Raw genomic sequence first — 17,098 nt, forward strand, 5'->3', positions numbered from 1 at the left:
CATTTATTGCCCATCGCTAATTGCCCTTCAGAATGTTGTGGTCAGCATCCTTCTTGAACCGCTGCAGTCCCTGAGGTCTAAGTACACTCACAATGCTAATGGGGCAGGAATTCTAGGATTGTGACCCAGTGACGGTGAAGGAAGGACGATACATTTTTAAGTCAGGATGGTGAGTTACTAGGAGGGGAACCTCCAAGTGGTGGTGTTCCCAGGTACCTGCTGCTCTTTTCCTGGCACTTTGCTCATGGGTTCAGAAAGTTCATAAATATAGGAGCAGAATTAGGTCATTTGGCCCATCGAGTCTACTCCGTCACTCGATCATGGCTGATCTCATCCTGACCTTAACTCCACCATCCTGCCCGTTCTCCATAACCCTTCGACCCATTACCAATTAGAAATCTTTCTTACTCCTCCTAAAATTTACCCTCTGTCCCAGCATCCACAGTAATCTGGGGTAGCAAATTCCACAGATTCACAACAATTTGGAAGAAGAGTTTCCCCTCAACTCTGTTTTAAATTTGCTCCCGCTTATCCTAATACTATGACCTTTTGTTCTAGAATGTCCAACAAGAGGAAGCATCTGCTGCACGCTTACTTTATCCATACCTTTTAGCATCTTGTACACCTCAATTTGACCTCCCCTCATTCTTCTAAACTCTAGGGAGTATAGGCCTAAACTATTCAATCTCTCTTCATACGAAAACCCCCTCTCTAGAATCAACCTAGTGAACCGTCTCTGAACTGCCACCAATGCCACTACATCTTTCCTCAAATAAGGAGGCCAAACCTGTGCACAATACTCCAGGTGCGGTTATTATCTGCTGTACCTACATGCTAGTTTTCTGTGACTCATGAACTGGGGACCCCCAGACTCCTCTGCAACTGGGACCCCAAAGTCCCTATTTAGGTAATAGGTTGCCTTCCCATTTTTCTGACCAAAATGCATGACCTCACACTTATCCACTTAATATATAAATAAATATATATATGGCCTTTTTTGTATCAGCTGTCCTTTATTGACACTCTTGGAACCGGCACTTTTTAGTGCAGTTGTAACCATGCTCACTAATCATCGACTTTCATGCCTTAAATGATTTATTTGCCTTTGTTTTCTGGTTCAGATTTCAGAAGCTTCAGAAACTGTCAAGCAGGGTTTCACTCACTGCATACTTTTCAGCAACCCCTCTTACTCGTTGAATATTTTTTCTGTTCTTGATGGTTCACACTGATACTTTTGGAAATGAGGAAATTTGCAATAGTTCTGATTTTCTATGAATAAAAATCTAGTTTAATTTTTCTAGTACCCCGTAATTAACCTGTTAATTCCTGACCTTGTTCTTTCTACATGACTGATTTATGGGGGAAATTTGACTCAGACAATCTCAATTATTCCTAGTTTATTTTGGGCTTGGTTGTAAGATGCACCAACTTCGCTAATTTTGCACTGTACTTGGCAAAAATGTATTGTGCAATTTTCAAAGTAGGTTTGAAGATTTGAGTTGCAGACATTTGATTGTTAGATCAACACAATTGTATTGTGGGGCAGCTGTTTTTTCACTTTGGTTAAAGATTAATAGACAATGAAGTGTTGTTGCTGCCAGCCCAGTTGCCTTCAAGCCATTTTGAATCATCCTGCATGTGCCTGGATAATGTTCTAGTGGTTTTTCATGACCCTTGCAGTTCTTGTACGTACCCCTGAATTAAATATATTTTAAAAAATTGATTGTACAATCCATTAATGATTTGGCCAACCATAGTATAAGTCAGTTATAATGCAAATGAATTTGGACCCATCATCCTTGAAGGAAGGATCACTGAAATTTGAGCTCAAAAGGTTATAAGATTGTAAACGTTGTAGTAAAGATAAATCCAGACAACTACTCCAAATTGAATATGGCATGAGAACAAAATGAAAATACAGCACTGATATATGAAAAATGGTATTTGGGCAACATAAGTGTATATCTTCAGCAAAAATAGAATGGAAATGGAGGTTGGAGAGGGTACGAGAGATTGGGAATTTATAATGTTCTACACAGTTTTGACATGGGTGTAAATTTTGAATGAAGAGGATCAAGTTCAACTATGTGGGCGCACGGTACAACAGTGGTTAGCACTGTTGCTTCACAGTGCCAGGGTCCCAGGTTCAATTCTTGGCTTGTGTCACTGTTTGTGCGGAGTCTGCACATTCACCCGTGTTTGCGTGAGTTTCCTCAGGTTTCCTCTCACAAGTCACAAAAGGTATGCTGTAAGGTAATTTGGACATTCTGAATTCTCCCTCCGTGTACCCAAACAGGTGGCGGAATGTGGCGACTAGGGGCTTTTCACGGTAACTTCATTGCAGTGTTAATGTAACCCTACTTGTGTCAATAAAGATTGTCTCTGTATTGCCCCCGAGAAGGTGGTGGTATACAACACCTTGAACCACTGCAGTCCATGTATTGCCAGAACACCCCAGTGTTGCCAGGAAAGAAGGTCCAGGTCCTTGACCCAGTGACGTTGAAGGAATGGCGACGTAGTTCCTTCAGGATGGTGTGTGGCTTGAAGAGGATCTCTTTTTTGAAAAATATTTCGTTTTTGATATTTTAACATTTTAAAACATGCATCATAGCAAAGAAAAAACAGCATCAATCCCCAGTAACTGCAAGCAAACTCCCCCTCCCCCTTAACAGCTGATGGTAACCAGCTCCTTGAATTGTAGTACAAATGAACCCCTGACTCAACCCCACCCCCAAAACAAATTTCACCTTTTTCAGATACAAAAACTCCATTAGATCCCCTTGCCACACCGAGGCACAGGGTGGAGCAACTGACCGCCACCCCAACAGGACCCGTCTGAACAATCAGTGAGGTGAAGGCTAAAATTGCCGCTCCTGTCTGCAGCTCCGGCAAGTCCGACACCCCAAGTATAGCCCCCAGGGGACTGGGCTGCAAATCCACATGAAAGACCGTCGTCATGGTGAAGAACGACTTCCAAAACTTCTCCAACTTGGTGAAGGATCAGAACCAACAAGGCAGGGCCCCTCCCACACCACTCAAGTATCCTCCATGCCTTCCCACAACTGACTCATCCTCGACTTCTTCAGGTGCGCTCTATGTACCAGCTGTATCAACCTCAGCCTTGCACGTGAGGCTGAGGCATTCACCCTCTGGAGCACCTCACACCAGAAACCCTCCTCCAGCGCCATCCCCAGCTCCTCCTCCCATTTGGCCATAACCCTCTCCAGAGACACCATATCCTCATAAATCCTCCCACAGATCGCTGAGATGACCCTCCCCTCCAGCCTATCACCGACAGCTACTCTCCAACGAGGAGGTTGGTGCCACAGGAAAAGTCGTGTGAACCTTTTTTGCAAAATCCCACATCTGCAAATAACCTGGGACCCTCTCCCCGGGATCCCAAACTTCTCCCCAAACTCCTCCAAATTTGCAAACCGCCCTTCTAGAAATAGGCCCTTCATTTCCATCACCCCTCGCTCCTCCCGTCCCTGAAACCTAGCATCCAACCTCGCTGGCTCAAACCCGGATTTGCATCACCTTCGACCCTGCCCCTAACCTAAAGTGCTGCCGAAATTGCCTCCGTAGTTTCAACGTGGCCACCACCACTAGAATCCCTGAATATTTTCCTGGGGCAAAGTGGACTGGTGCCATTGCCAGCAACCCCGACCCCTTACAAGACCTTGCCTCCATCCTCACCCACAAAGCCTCCGGCTCCCTGCTCCAGCCCCGCACCTTCTCAGTGTTCGCTGCCCAATAGGTTCAGAATGGCCAGGCCCCCTAACTGTCGCGCTCTCCCTGAAGCACCGTTCTCCTAATCCTTTATCACCTTACATGCCCACACAAATGACAAAATCAACCATTCCACGCACATAAAAAACGTTTTCGGAAAAAAGACCGGTAGGCACTGAAATAAAAATAAAAACCGCGGCAGAATGTTCATCTTAATTACCTGCATCCTGCCTACCAACCATAGTGGAAGACTGTCCTATCTCAATAAATCTGCCTTCACCCTGTTCACCAGGCTGGCAAAATTCAACTTACTGAGTCGGGCCCAATCCCAAGCCATCTGCCCTCTCAAGTACCTAAAGTAGGTAGTTGACACCCGAATGGCAACCCCCATAAACCTACCCCCGCCCCTGGAGAAGGTGTGACAAAACACTCACTTTCCCATATTTAACGTACAGCCTGAAAAAGCCACAAATCTATCTCCTAAGCAGTCCCATTATATCCCCCAACCAAAGAGCCCAGGTTGGAGATATACAACAAAGACCATCAGCATACAGAAACAACCTATACTCCAGACTCTCTCTCTTTCCCCCCCCCCCCCCCCCTTTACTATCCTCTTCCTTGATCCGAGCACATCAGCACTATGGCCAAGGGCTTTATTACCAGTGCAAACGTAAGGTGGAACATGGGGCACCCTTATCCCGTTCCCCAATGTAACAGAAAGTACCCCGAATTCACCTTATTCGTGCGCACACTCCTTCAGTTCTCTACACAGCAATTTAACCCATACCACAAACTTGGACCCAATCCCAAATCTCTCCAACACTGCAAATAAATAGCTCCACTCCATGCAATCAAACTCCTTCTCCGCATTCCGCCACCGCCTCCGATTCCCTCCATTCTGCCGGAGAAGGCACCACATTCAACAGATGGTGCACGTTCGACAACATCGGCCTGTCCTTTAGGAACCCCATCTGATCCTCCCCAATCATCTTCGGGAGGCACTCCTCCGACCTAAGCGGCAGCACCTTATCAAAAGTCTTGGCATCGACATTCAGCAGAGATATTAGCCAATACAACCACACTTCAATGGGTCCTCATCCTTTTGTCCTTCTTTAGCAGCAACTAAATGGATGCCTGACCCATCGTCTCTGGCAGCATTCCCCCCTCCCCCCCCCCCCCCCCCCCCCCCTCCTCAGTCACTAAATCGTCAAACATTTCCACCAACAGCGGCGCCAGCTTCTCCAAAAGGTTTTATAAAACCCCACTGGAAACCATCCGGCCACGATGCCTTACTCATCTGCTTCCTCCCTATCAACACCCGCACTTCTTCCATCCCCACTGGCTCTTTCAGCCCTGCCCTCTCCTCTAGGACACTCCAACATGCCCCTACCCTCATCTGACTCATCCTCCAGCGGCTCCAAATCAACTTTTGTACAACATTTTTCCCCATTCCAATTCAACCCCATATAACCCTCAATCATCTTTGCACAAAGGTTTGGATCTCCCAACAGCCCCACATCCAACCTCCGTGCCGGTCTCTATGAAGGATTACATCCACCAAGTGTGGAGCATTTCCCCTCTATCCCTGGTCAGCCACCATCTTCCCACCTTCTCCATCTGAAACCTCGCTCTCCTACCTACCCTGGCCTTCACCCTCAGATGGATCTCTTCCAACAGCACCACGTTGGCTTTCAAGCTCTTCAAATGCGAGAAAACTCTAGCCTGCTTCATTGGTTCCCCCAGCCCTAGCACGTTCCACGTTACCAGACAGACCAGGAGCCACTCAACCCCTCCACCCCTCTTAACAGTCATAATCGCTACTCTTGGCCCTGCCCGACCCCTAGTCACAGTTAGCCCCCTTGCCCTCCCTTCCCAGAAGTGCCCCCTCCCCCAGCCGTTTCCTCTCGAAGCCACTTCTCCCAGTATTATCTCCCCATTCGAACCGCCAGGCCCGTCTAAAACAGCCCATACAGATTTCAAAGACCATGACCCCTCCCCCTACCTCACTCCCGTTCACTACCCAACACGTTTGCTAGTGAGATGGCCCCTCCAGAACCCTCAATATCAATAAGAAAACCAACACAAAGGCCCCCCAAACCCATGGACGGACTGTAGCACAGTGGTTAGCACTGTTGCTTCACAGCACCAGGGTCCCAGTTTTGATTCCCGGCTTGGGTTATTGTCTGTGCGGAGTCTGCACGTTCTCCCTGTGTCTGCATCGATTTCCTCCCACAAGTCCCGAAAGATGTGCTGTTACATAATTTGGACGTTCTGAATTCTCCCTCTGTGCATCCGAACAGGCATTGGAATGTGGTGACTCGGGACTTTTCACAGTAACTTCAATGCAGTGTTAATGCAAGCTTACTTGTGACAAAGATTATTATTATTATCTTCCAAACCCCCAATACAATAACCCCTCAAACCAAGAAGAAACACATCCCAACAAATTACCCCAAAGTTCCCCAAACCATCCCCTCCTGAACACAACCTGATAAAAAGATAACAACAAACAAAAGTCCAAACCCAATCCAGCCCTTCAACCTTCACGAATGCCTCCTCCACCATCTTAAAGTAGTAGACCCTGGAGTTGTGTGACCCTCTGCTTTGCCGGGTTGACCACCCCAAACCTCAAGTTGATTTTATACAACACCGCCTTCGCCGCCAACTTCCCCGTGAGATCCTGGAATATACAAATACCACTGCCTTCCCACCTGGCCTCTCCATTCAGCTTTGCCTATCTTAACACCTTTTCCTTCACCTGATAACTGTGAAAGCAGACTATCAGAACTCGTGGTGGTTCTTTCGCTTTTAGTTCCCGCCGGAGTGACTGGTGGGCCTAGAAGGAGGGGTCCTCCTCCTCCTCCCAACAACTTGGCGAAGATCTCTGCAAAATACTCCATTGGCCTCTGGCCCTCCATCCCTTCAGGCAGTCCAACAATCCTTAGATTTTGCCCTTGAGACCTGTTCTCCCCCCTCCACCACCCTCTGCAGCTCCTCACCCAATGAGGTGAACTGGTCTCTGTGCTCTGACTGTCACCTCCACCCTCTTCAACACCTCTCCTTGCTACTGCACCTCCATCAATGTCTTTGCCACAGCCTCCTTTATCGGGACAAGAATCTCATCCACCACTACTTGAGCGAGGCCATCATCTCCTTTCGATGCCTGTTGAAGTACTTGGAAAATAGCCACTCACACTCCCCTTCCATCACTTCAGCCAGTTTAGCCACTGTTATGGGTGTTGTCTCACCCAGCGAGCTTGCTCCCGCCATCTTTCCTCCAACTGAACTCACCGGCGGGCTATCGCTTGCACACTTCCCGGATTATTTTTCTGGGATTTCCGCATCCTTTGGTTGCTGCAACTTTTCTAATAATCAATCATATAAAATTCTTCCCAAAACCTGGGCCAAAAAATGAAAGTTCTAGCAGGAGCTACCCAACATAGAACATAGAACAATACAGCGCAGTACAGGCCCTTCGGCCCACAATGTTGCACCGACATGGGAAGTCAAAGAACAAAAGCCATCTAACCTACACGATGCCATTATCATCCATATGCCTATCCAATAAACTTTTAAATGCCCACAATGTTGGCGAGTTCACTACTGTTGCAGGTAGGGCATTCCACGGCCTCACCACGCTTTGCGTAAAGAACCTACCTCTGACCTCTGTCCTATATCTATTACCCCTCAGTTTAAGGCTATGTCCCCCTCGTGCTAGCCATTTCCATCCGCGGGAGAAGGCTCTCCCTGTCCACCCTATCTAACCCCCTGATTATTTTGTATGCCTCTATTAAGTCTCCTCTTAACCTTCTCTCCAATGCAAACAACCTCAAGTCCATCAGCCTTTCCTCATAAGATTTTCCCTCCATACCAGGCAACATCCTGGTAAATCTCCTCTGCACCCGCTCCAAAGCCTCCACGTCCTTCCTATAATGCGGTGACCAGAACTGTACGCAATACTCCAAATGCGGCCGTACCAGAGTTTTGTACAGCTGCAACATGACCTCCTGGCTCCGGAACTCAATCCCTCTACCAATAAAGGCCAACACTCCATAGGCCTTCTTCACAACCCTATCAACCTGGGTGGCAACTTTCAGGGATCTATGTACATGGACACCTAGATCCCTCTGCTCATCCACACTTCCAAGAACTTTACCATTAGCCAAATATTCCGCATTCCTGTTATTCCTTCCAAAGTGAATCACCTCACACTTCTCTACATTAAACTCCATTTGCCACCTCTCAGCCCAGCTCTGCAGCTTATCTATGTCCCTCTGTAACTTGCTACATCCTTCCGCACTGTCGACAACACCACCGACTTTAGTGTCATCGGCAAATTTACTCACCCACCCTTCTGCGCCCTCCTCTAGGTCATTGATAAAAATGACAAACAGCAACGGCCCCAGAACAGATCCTTGTGGTACGCCACTTGTAACTGAACTCCATTCTGAACATTTCCCATCAACCACCACCCTCTGTCTTTCAGCTAGCCAATTTCTGATCGACATCTCTAAATCACCCTCAATCCCCAGCCTCTGTATTTTCTGCAATAGCCTACCGTGGGGAACCTTATCAAATGCTTTACTGAAATCCATATACACCACATCAACTGCTCTACCCTCGTCTACCTGTTCAGTCACCTTCTCAAAGAACTTGATAAGGTTTGTGAGGCATGACCTACCCTTCACGAAGCCATGCTGACCATCCCTAATATTATTCCTATCTAGATGATTATAAATCTTGTCTCATCATCCCCTCCAAGACCTTACCCACAACAGACGTGAGGCTCACCGGTCTATAGTTGCCCGGGTTGTCTCTACTCCCCTTCTTGAACAAAGGGACCACATTTGCTATCCTCCAGTCCTCTGGCACTATTCCTGTAGCCAATGATGACATAAAAATCAAAGCCAAAGGCCCAGCAATCTCTTCCCTGGCTTCCCAGAGAATCCTAGGATAAATCCCATCAGGCCCCAGGGACTTATCTATTTTCAGCCTGTCCAGAATTGCCAACGCCTCTTCCCTACGTACCTCAATGCCATCTATTCTAATAGCCTGGGTCTCAGCATTCTCCTCCACAACATTATCTTTTTCCTGAGTGAATACTGATGAAAAATATTCATTTAGTATCTCGCCTATCTCTTCAGACTCCACACACAACTTCCCATCCCTGTCCTTGACTGGCCCTAATCTTACCCTAGTCATTCTTTTATTCCTGACATACCTATAGAAAGCTTTTGGGTTTTCCTTGATCCTACCTGCCAAATACTTCTCATGTCCCCTCCTTGCTCGTCTTAGCTCTCTCTTTAGATCCTTCCTCGCTACCTTGTAACTATCAAGCGCCCCAACTGAAACTTCACTCCTCATCTTCACATAGGCCTCCTTCTTCCTCTTAACAAGAGATTCCACTTCTTTGGTAAACCACGGTTCCCTCGCTCGACGCCTTCCTCCCTGCCTGACCGGTACGTACTTATCAAGAACCCGCAGTAGCTGTTCCTTGAACAAGCCCCACTTGTCCAGTGTGCCCAACACTTGCAGCCTACTTCTCCAACCTATCCCCCCCAAGTCATGTCTAATGGCATCATAATTGCCCTTCCCCCAGCTATAACTCTTGCCCTGCGGGGTATACTTATCCCTTTCCATCACTAACGTAAACGTCACCGAATTGTGGTCACTGTCCCCAAAGTGCTCACCTACCTCCAAATCTAACACCTGGCCTGGTTCATTACCCAAAATCAAATCCAATGTGGCCTCTCCTCTTGTTGGCCTGTCAACATATTGTATCAGGAAACCCTCCTGCACACATTGTACAAAAAACGACCCGTCTAATGTACTCGAACTATATCATTTCCAGTCAATATTTGGAAAGTTAAAGTCTCCCATAATAACTACCCTGTTACTTTCGCTCTTATCCAGAATCATCTTCGCCATCCTTTCCTCTACATCCCTAGAACTATTTGGAGGCCGATAGAAAACTCCCAACAGGGTGACCTCTCCTTTCCTGTTTCTAACCTCAGCCCATACTACCTCGGAAGAAGAGTCCCCATCTAGCATCCTCTCCGCCACCGTAATACTGTTTTTGACTAGCAGCGCCACACCTCCCCCTCTTTTGCCTCCTTCTCTGAGCTTACTAAAACACCTAAACCCCGGAACCTGCAACAATCATTCCTGTCCCTGCTCTATCCATGTCTCCAAAATGGCCACAACATCGAAGTCCCAAGTACCAACCCATGCTGCCAGTTCCCCTACCTTATTTCGTATACTCCTGGCATTGAAGTAGACACACTTCAAACCACCTACCTGAACACTGGCCCCCTCCTGCGACATCAATTCTGTGCTCCTGACCTCTATACTCTCAATCTCTCTTACCCTAAAACTACAATCCAGGTTCCCATGCCCCTGCTGTATTAGTTTAAACCCCCCCAAAGAGCACTAACAAATCTCCCCCCCAGGATATTGGTGCCCCCCAGGTTCAGATGTAGATCATCCTGTCTGTAGAGGTCCCACCTTCCCCAGAAAGAGCCCCAGTTATCCAGAAATCTGAATCCCTCCCGCCTGCACCATCCCTGTAGCCACGTGTTTAATTGCTCTCTCCCTCTCCCTATTCCGCATCTCATTATCACGTGGCACGGGCAACAACCCAGAGATAACAACTCTGTTTGTTCTCGTTCTGAGCTTCCATCCTAGCTCCCTGAAAGCCTGCCTGACATCCTTGTCCCCTTTCCTACCTATGTCGTTAGTGCCAATGTGGACAACGACTTGGGGCTGCTCCCCCTCCCCCTTAAGGACCCGGAAAACACGATCCGAGACATCACGTACCCTTGCACCTGGGAGACAACATACCAAACGTGAGTCTCTCTCGCTCCCACAAAATCTCCTATCTGTGCCCCTGACTATCGAGTCCCCAATTACTAATGCTCTGCTCCTCTCCCCCCTTCCCTTCTGAGCAACAGGGACAATCTCCGTGCCAGAGGCCTGTACCCCATGGCTTACCCCTGGTAAGTACCCCCCTCCACAAGTATCCAAAGCGGTATACTTGTTCCTCAGGGGAACGACCGCACGGGATCCCTGCACTGACTGCTTCTTCCCAGTCCGTCTTACAGTTACCCATCTATCTCCAATCTTTGGTGTAACTAATTCCCTGAAGCTGCTATCTATGACCCCCTCTGCCTACCGAATGATCCAAAGTTCATCCAGCTCCAGTTCCCTAACTCGGTCTTGGAGGAGCTGGAGATGGCTGCACTTCCTGCAGGTAAAATCAGCAGGGTCACTAACGGCATCCCTCACCTAAAACATCCTGCAGGAGGAACATTGCACTACCTTCCCTGCCATCCCTCTAACCTCCAACCAAGATCTGGTTAATAAATAAATTTTAAAAATATATTAAAAAATATTATAATAATATGGCACTTACCTCACACCAATGTGTCTTATTATTAGGTTAGAGGAGGAGGGTGGGTGGGAGACACTACACATGTAATGTCTCGGGTTTCCTCCACCAGAATTTATTGGTTGGGGGGGGGGGGGGGCCTTCCCAGAAGTCCGCGGGTTGAACTTCCGGTTCCCGCCTTATATTAAAAAATAAATAAAACCAAAAAGAAGAACAGAAACGGGACCAGGTAAGTGTTTTTAAAGTAAAAACTTACCTCCCAAAAGGCCCTTGCGCACCGCTCCCGCCGAAATCCAAAGTGCTGCTTCTGCAAAGGTAAGGGTTTTTAAAGTAAAAACTTACCTCCCAGAAGGCCCTTGCGCACCGCTCCCGCCGAAATCCAAAGTGCTGCTCCTGCAGAGGTAAGGGTTTTTAAAGTAAAAACGTACCTCCCAGAAGGCACTTGCGCTCCGCTCCCGCCGAAATCCAACGTGTTACTCCTGCAAAGGTAAGGGTTTTTAAAGTAAAAACTTACCGCCCAAAAGGCCCTTGCGCACCGCTCCCGCTGAAATCCAAAGTGCTGCTTCTGCAAAGGTAAGGGTTTTTAAAGTAAAAACGTACCTCCCAGAAGGCACTTGCGCTCCGCTCCCGCCGAAATCCAACGTGTTACTCCTGCAAAGGTAAGGGTTTTTAAAGTAAAAACTTACCGCCCAAAAGGCCCTTGCGCACCGCTCCCGCTGAAATCCAAAGTGCTGCTTCTGCAAAGGTAAGGGTTTTTAAAGTAAAAACTTACCTCCCAGAAGGCCCTTGCGCACCGCTCCCGCCGAAATCCAAAGTGCTGCTCCTGCAGAGGTAAGGGTTTTTAAAGTAAAAACGTACCTCCCAGAAGGCACTTGCGCTCCACTCCCGCCGAAATCCAACGTGTTACTCCTGCAAAGGTAAGGGTTTTTAAAGTAAAAACTTACCGCCCAAAAGGCCCTTGCGCACCGCTCCCGCTGAAATCCAAAGTGCTGCTCCTGCAAAGGTAAGGGTTTTTAAAGTAAAAACTTAACTCCCAGAAGGCCCTTGCACACTGCTCCCGCCGAAATCCAAAGTGCTGCTCCTGCAAAGGTAAGGGTTTTTAAAGTAAAAACTTACCTCCCAGAAGGCCCTTGCGCACCGCTCCCGCCGAAATCCAAAGTCAACGTGCGACCTCCACCTACATGTCTCCATTGGAAGTCCTCTTGAAGAGGTTCTTGCAGGTCGTAGTGTTCCGATGCATCTGCTACCCTTATGTGGTAGAGATTGTGGGTTTGGGAGGTGCTATAGAAGTGGCCTTGGTGAGTTTCTGTTGCTGCAGTGCATCTCGTAGCAGGTGTTCACTGCTGCTACTGTGTCTCGATGGTGGAGAGAATGAATGTTTTTGGTGGTGAATGGGGTGCCTAGCAAGTGGGCTGCTTTGTCGTGGATGGTGTCAAGCTTCTTGAGTGTTTTTGGAGCTGCACTGGTTTGGGGAGTCGGGAAGTGAGTTACATTCCACAGAATTCCTCCCCTCTGACCTGCTATTGTAGCCACTGTATTAATATGACTGGTTTAGTTCAGTTGCTAGTCAGTGGTAGCCCCAATATGTTGATAGTGAGGGATTCGGAGATTGTAATGCAGTTGACTAGGGGAGATGGTTCTTTTGTTGGAGATGGTCATTGCCTGCCACTTGTGCGGCGTGAATGTTAATTGCCACATATTACCCCAAGCCTGAATGCTGCATATGGACACAGCCTACTTCATTATCTGAGGAGTTGTGAATGGTGCTGAACATGTGCATCCTCTGCCAATATCTCCATCTTATGATGGAGGGAAGGTCATTTATGAAGCAGCTGAAGATGATTGGCCCTAGGACACTACCCCGAGGAGCTCTTACAATGATGGCACATAGCAATCATACCAGTGGCATCTATGCGTTTTCGTATGCCGCTATTTTGACTCCGAGTTTGTAATCCTAGAAGAATCTCTAGTGCAAAATGAGGCCATTTGGCCACCCTCTGAAAGAGCATCCTGCCTATTCCCAATATCCCACCCTATCCCCGGAACCCCACCTAACCTTTAGGACACTCTGGGGCAATTTAGCCTGGCCAGTAATCTGCACATTTTTGGATTACGAGAGGAAACTGGAGCACCTGGAGGAATCCCACGCAGACACTGAGAACGTGCAAACTCCAGACAGTCACCCAAGAATGAATGTAAAGACATTATTGTACTTTCAAATGCAGATGCTGCAAAGTTCAAATGTAGTTTTCATTTTCATTGTTTCACATTTTATTGTGGCAAATAGAACTTAAATTCACCTTTTTCCAATTGATTGCAACCTATTTGCTTGTAATGAAGTATAGGTATGGTGATTATGTTCCAAAACCCAGAGTTCAAATTTCTAACCCATACTATTTGCAATTTGCAGTAAAGAAAACTGGTAAAATTCAAAGTAATGTCCTAACTCGGAGCCGCATTTGAATCTGAGATGACCAAAATATTACATTGAATATAATGCACAGAAACCTAGCATTCAGACTAGCTAGTTCCTGGTAATCTTTTTATGCTCACCAAGAGCCTGATGCCATCAAAGTACAAAGAAGAATACAGCACAGGAACGTGCCCTTCGGAACCTCCAAGCCTGTACCGGGCATGATACCATCCTTGGCCAAAACCCTCAGCACTTCCTAGAGCTGTATTCCTCTATACCCATCCATGAGATGCCTTTTGAACGCTGTTAATGTATCTGCTTCCACACCCTCTCCTGGCAGTGTGTTCCAGGCACTCACCACCCTCTGTGTATATTTTTTTAAAAATTCAAAACCTGCCTTGCACCTCTCCTCTAAATTTTGCCCCACGGACCTTAAATATTATTTTATGTCCCCTAATGACTGACCCCTCCATCCTGGGAAGGAATGCCTGCCCATCCACTCTATCCATGCCCCTCATGATATTGTAGACCTCTATCAGGTTGCCCCTCAACCTACGTTCTAATGAAAACAGTCGAGTCTATTCTCGGTCATAACGTGTCTCATCTACTTTAGCCAGTTCTTCAAATTTGCCCTTCTCTTTGCTAGACGTGGTCTTCCATCTTTCAGAGCACTCTAGAGAATTCTGAGGAATTTACAGGCCCTTCCACATCTATCAGCATAACATCCCTTCACCCTTTGTATGCTTATCTATCTCCCTCCTTAAATGGATTAAATATGTTGTTGGATAAATTAACTGCGGATGAAACTTGGGCATTATAGTACATGAAAAAGGATAACCATGAATTAAGATGAAAAGCTAAATATTAAGTGATTTTAGTAAATTAAGGGTTTTGGTAAATTTATGTTGACCAATTAGGCCAGTGGGCCGATGAATGGCAGATGGAGTTTAATTTGGATAAATGTGAGGTGATGCATTTTGGTAGATCAAATCAGGACAGGACCTACTCGGTTAATGGTAGGGAGTTGAGAGAGTTACAGAAAAAGAGATCATGGGATACATGTTCATAGCTCCTCGAAGGTGGAGTTGCAAGTGGTCAGGGTGGTGAAGAAGGCATTTGTCATGCTAGGTTCTATTGGTCAGAATATTGAATACAGGAGTTGGGACGTCTTGTTGAAGTTGTACAAGACATTGGTAAGACCACACATGGAATACTGTGTTCAGTTCTGGTCACCCTATTATAGGAAGGATATTGTTATAGAAAGAGTGCAGAAAAGATTTACGAGGATGCTATCAGGACTTGATGATCTGAGTAATAAGGAGAGGCTGGATAGGCTGGGACTTTTTTCCCTGTAGCTTAGAAGGCTTAGGAGTGAACTTTTCGAGGTCTATAAAATAACGAGGAGCATAGATAAGTCAACATATTTTCCCAAAGACAGAGAAGTCTAGAACTAGAGGGCGTAGGTTTAAGGTGAGAGGGGAGCGATACAAAAGAAAACCGAGGGGAAGTTTTATCACAGAGGTTGGTGAGCATCTGGAACGAGCTGCCGGAGGCAGTGGTAGAGGCGGGTACAATTTTTTCCTTTAAAAAACAGTTACAGTTACATGGGCATGTTGGGTATAGGGGGATATGGGCCAAATGCGGGCAAGTGGGACCAGCTTAGTGATAGAAACTGGGCGGCATGGACAAGCTGGGCCGAAGGGCCTGTTTCCATGCTGTAAACATCTATGACTCTAATAAGCAAAGCATTGGAATGTTGAGTTTCACAGTCGAAACAAGAAGTTAGAGACGGTCATATTCAAATAGCACAGTGCTCTATCAAAAAAAAATGTGATTTCTGGATGAGAACATTGCTGGCAAGGCCAGCATTTATTACACATCTCTTAACTGTCCTTGAAAAGGTGGTGATTATGTACGATATAGTTCCAAGTTCGTATGGTGAGTGACTTGGAGGGGAACTTCCAGGCGATGGTGTTCCCTTGTAGTTCCAAGTTCGTATGGTGAGTGACTTGGAGGGGAACTTCCAGGTGATGGTGTTCCCTTGCATCTGCTCGCCTCATCCTTTTAGATGGTGGAGGACATGGGTTTGGAAGGTGCTATCATAGAAGCCTTGGTGAGTTGTTGAATCTTGTGGATGGTACACACTGCTGCCACTGTGAGCTGGTGCTGGATGGATGCTGGTCAAATGAACTGGTTTGTCTTGGATGATATCTTCTGGACAGCTTGGATTGAGTTCCTTGAGCTGCACCCAACCTGGCAAATGGTGAGTATTCTATCACATTCCTGATTTGCACCTGGTAGATGGTGGACAGACCTTTGGGAGTGGGGAGTCGAGTTACTTGCTGCCTAATTCCCAGCCTCTGACCTACTTTTGTAGCCACTGTATTTAAATAACTGGTCCAGTTCTGTGTCTGTCCGATGGTAACCCTCAGGATGTTGAAGGTGGAGGATTCAGCAATGGTAATGTTATTGAATGTCAAAGGCAGACCGTTAGATTCTCTCTCACATTAGAATTGTCATTGCCTGGCACTTGTGTGGTGCAAATGTTATTTGCCAGTTAGCAGTCCAAGGCTGCATGTTGTCTCTGTCTTGCTGCTTGCAGATGTGGAGTAGTTCAGGATCTAATGAGTTACGATGTTAACAGCAACAACAATTACTCTCACGCTGCCTCTGTATTCAGCTCTTGCTCTTTTGCCCATGTTTGGACAAGGCTGTAAAGTGGCCCCAAGCTGAGATCTGAGCACGTTGTTGCTGCGTAAATTTTTTTTTTAATAAACATTTTATTGAGGTATTTATTTGGCATTGTAACAGCAGCAGTATAAACAATGTACATGAGAAGAGAAACATAGTGCAAATACCACCTCCCTCCCCCACAGGTCCCACCATTAATTAACCCCCTAATCTACACTAACCCAGCCTCCTCTCTCTCCTCTTCCCCCCCCCCCCCCCCCCCCCGCTGATGATTAATTTTCCGCGAAGAAGTCAATGAATGGTTGCTACCTCCGGGTGAACCCTAACAGTGACCCTCTCAAGGCAAACTTGATTTTCTCCAAACAGAGAAAGCTAGCCATGTTCGATAGCCAGGTCTCCGACTTCGGGGGCCCTGAGTCCCTCCAAGCTAAGTATCCGTCTCCGGGCTACCAGGGAAGCAAAGGCAAGAACATATGCCTCTTTCTCCTCCTGGATTCTCGGATCCTGTGACACCCCGAAAATCACTATCTCTGAACTCAATGCCACCCTTATTTTTAATACCTTGGACATGACATCAGCAAACCCCTGCCAAAATGGGCAGCACAGTAGCATTGTGGTTAGCACAATTGCTTCACAGCTCCAGGGTCCCAAGTTCGATTCCCGGCTTGGGTCACTGTCTGTGTGGAGTCTGCACATTCTCCCTGTGTGTGCATGGGTTTCCTCCGGGTGCTCCGGTTTCCTCCCACAGTCCAAAGATGTGCAGGTTAGGTCGATTGGCCATGCTAAATTGCCCTTAGTGTCCAAAATTGCCCTTAGTGTTGGGTGGGGTTACTGGGTTATGGGGGTAGGCTGAAGGTGTGGGCTTGGGTAGGGTGCTC

Source organism: Scyliorhinus torazame, chromosome 13, assembly GCF_047496885.1.
Source record: "Scyliorhinus torazame isolate Kashiwa2021f chromosome 13, sScyTor2.1, whole genome shotgun sequence".
Taxonomy (NCBI): domain Eukaryota; kingdom Metazoa; phylum Chordata; class Chondrichthyes; order Carcharhiniformes; family Scyliorhinidae; genus Scyliorhinus; species Scyliorhinus torazame.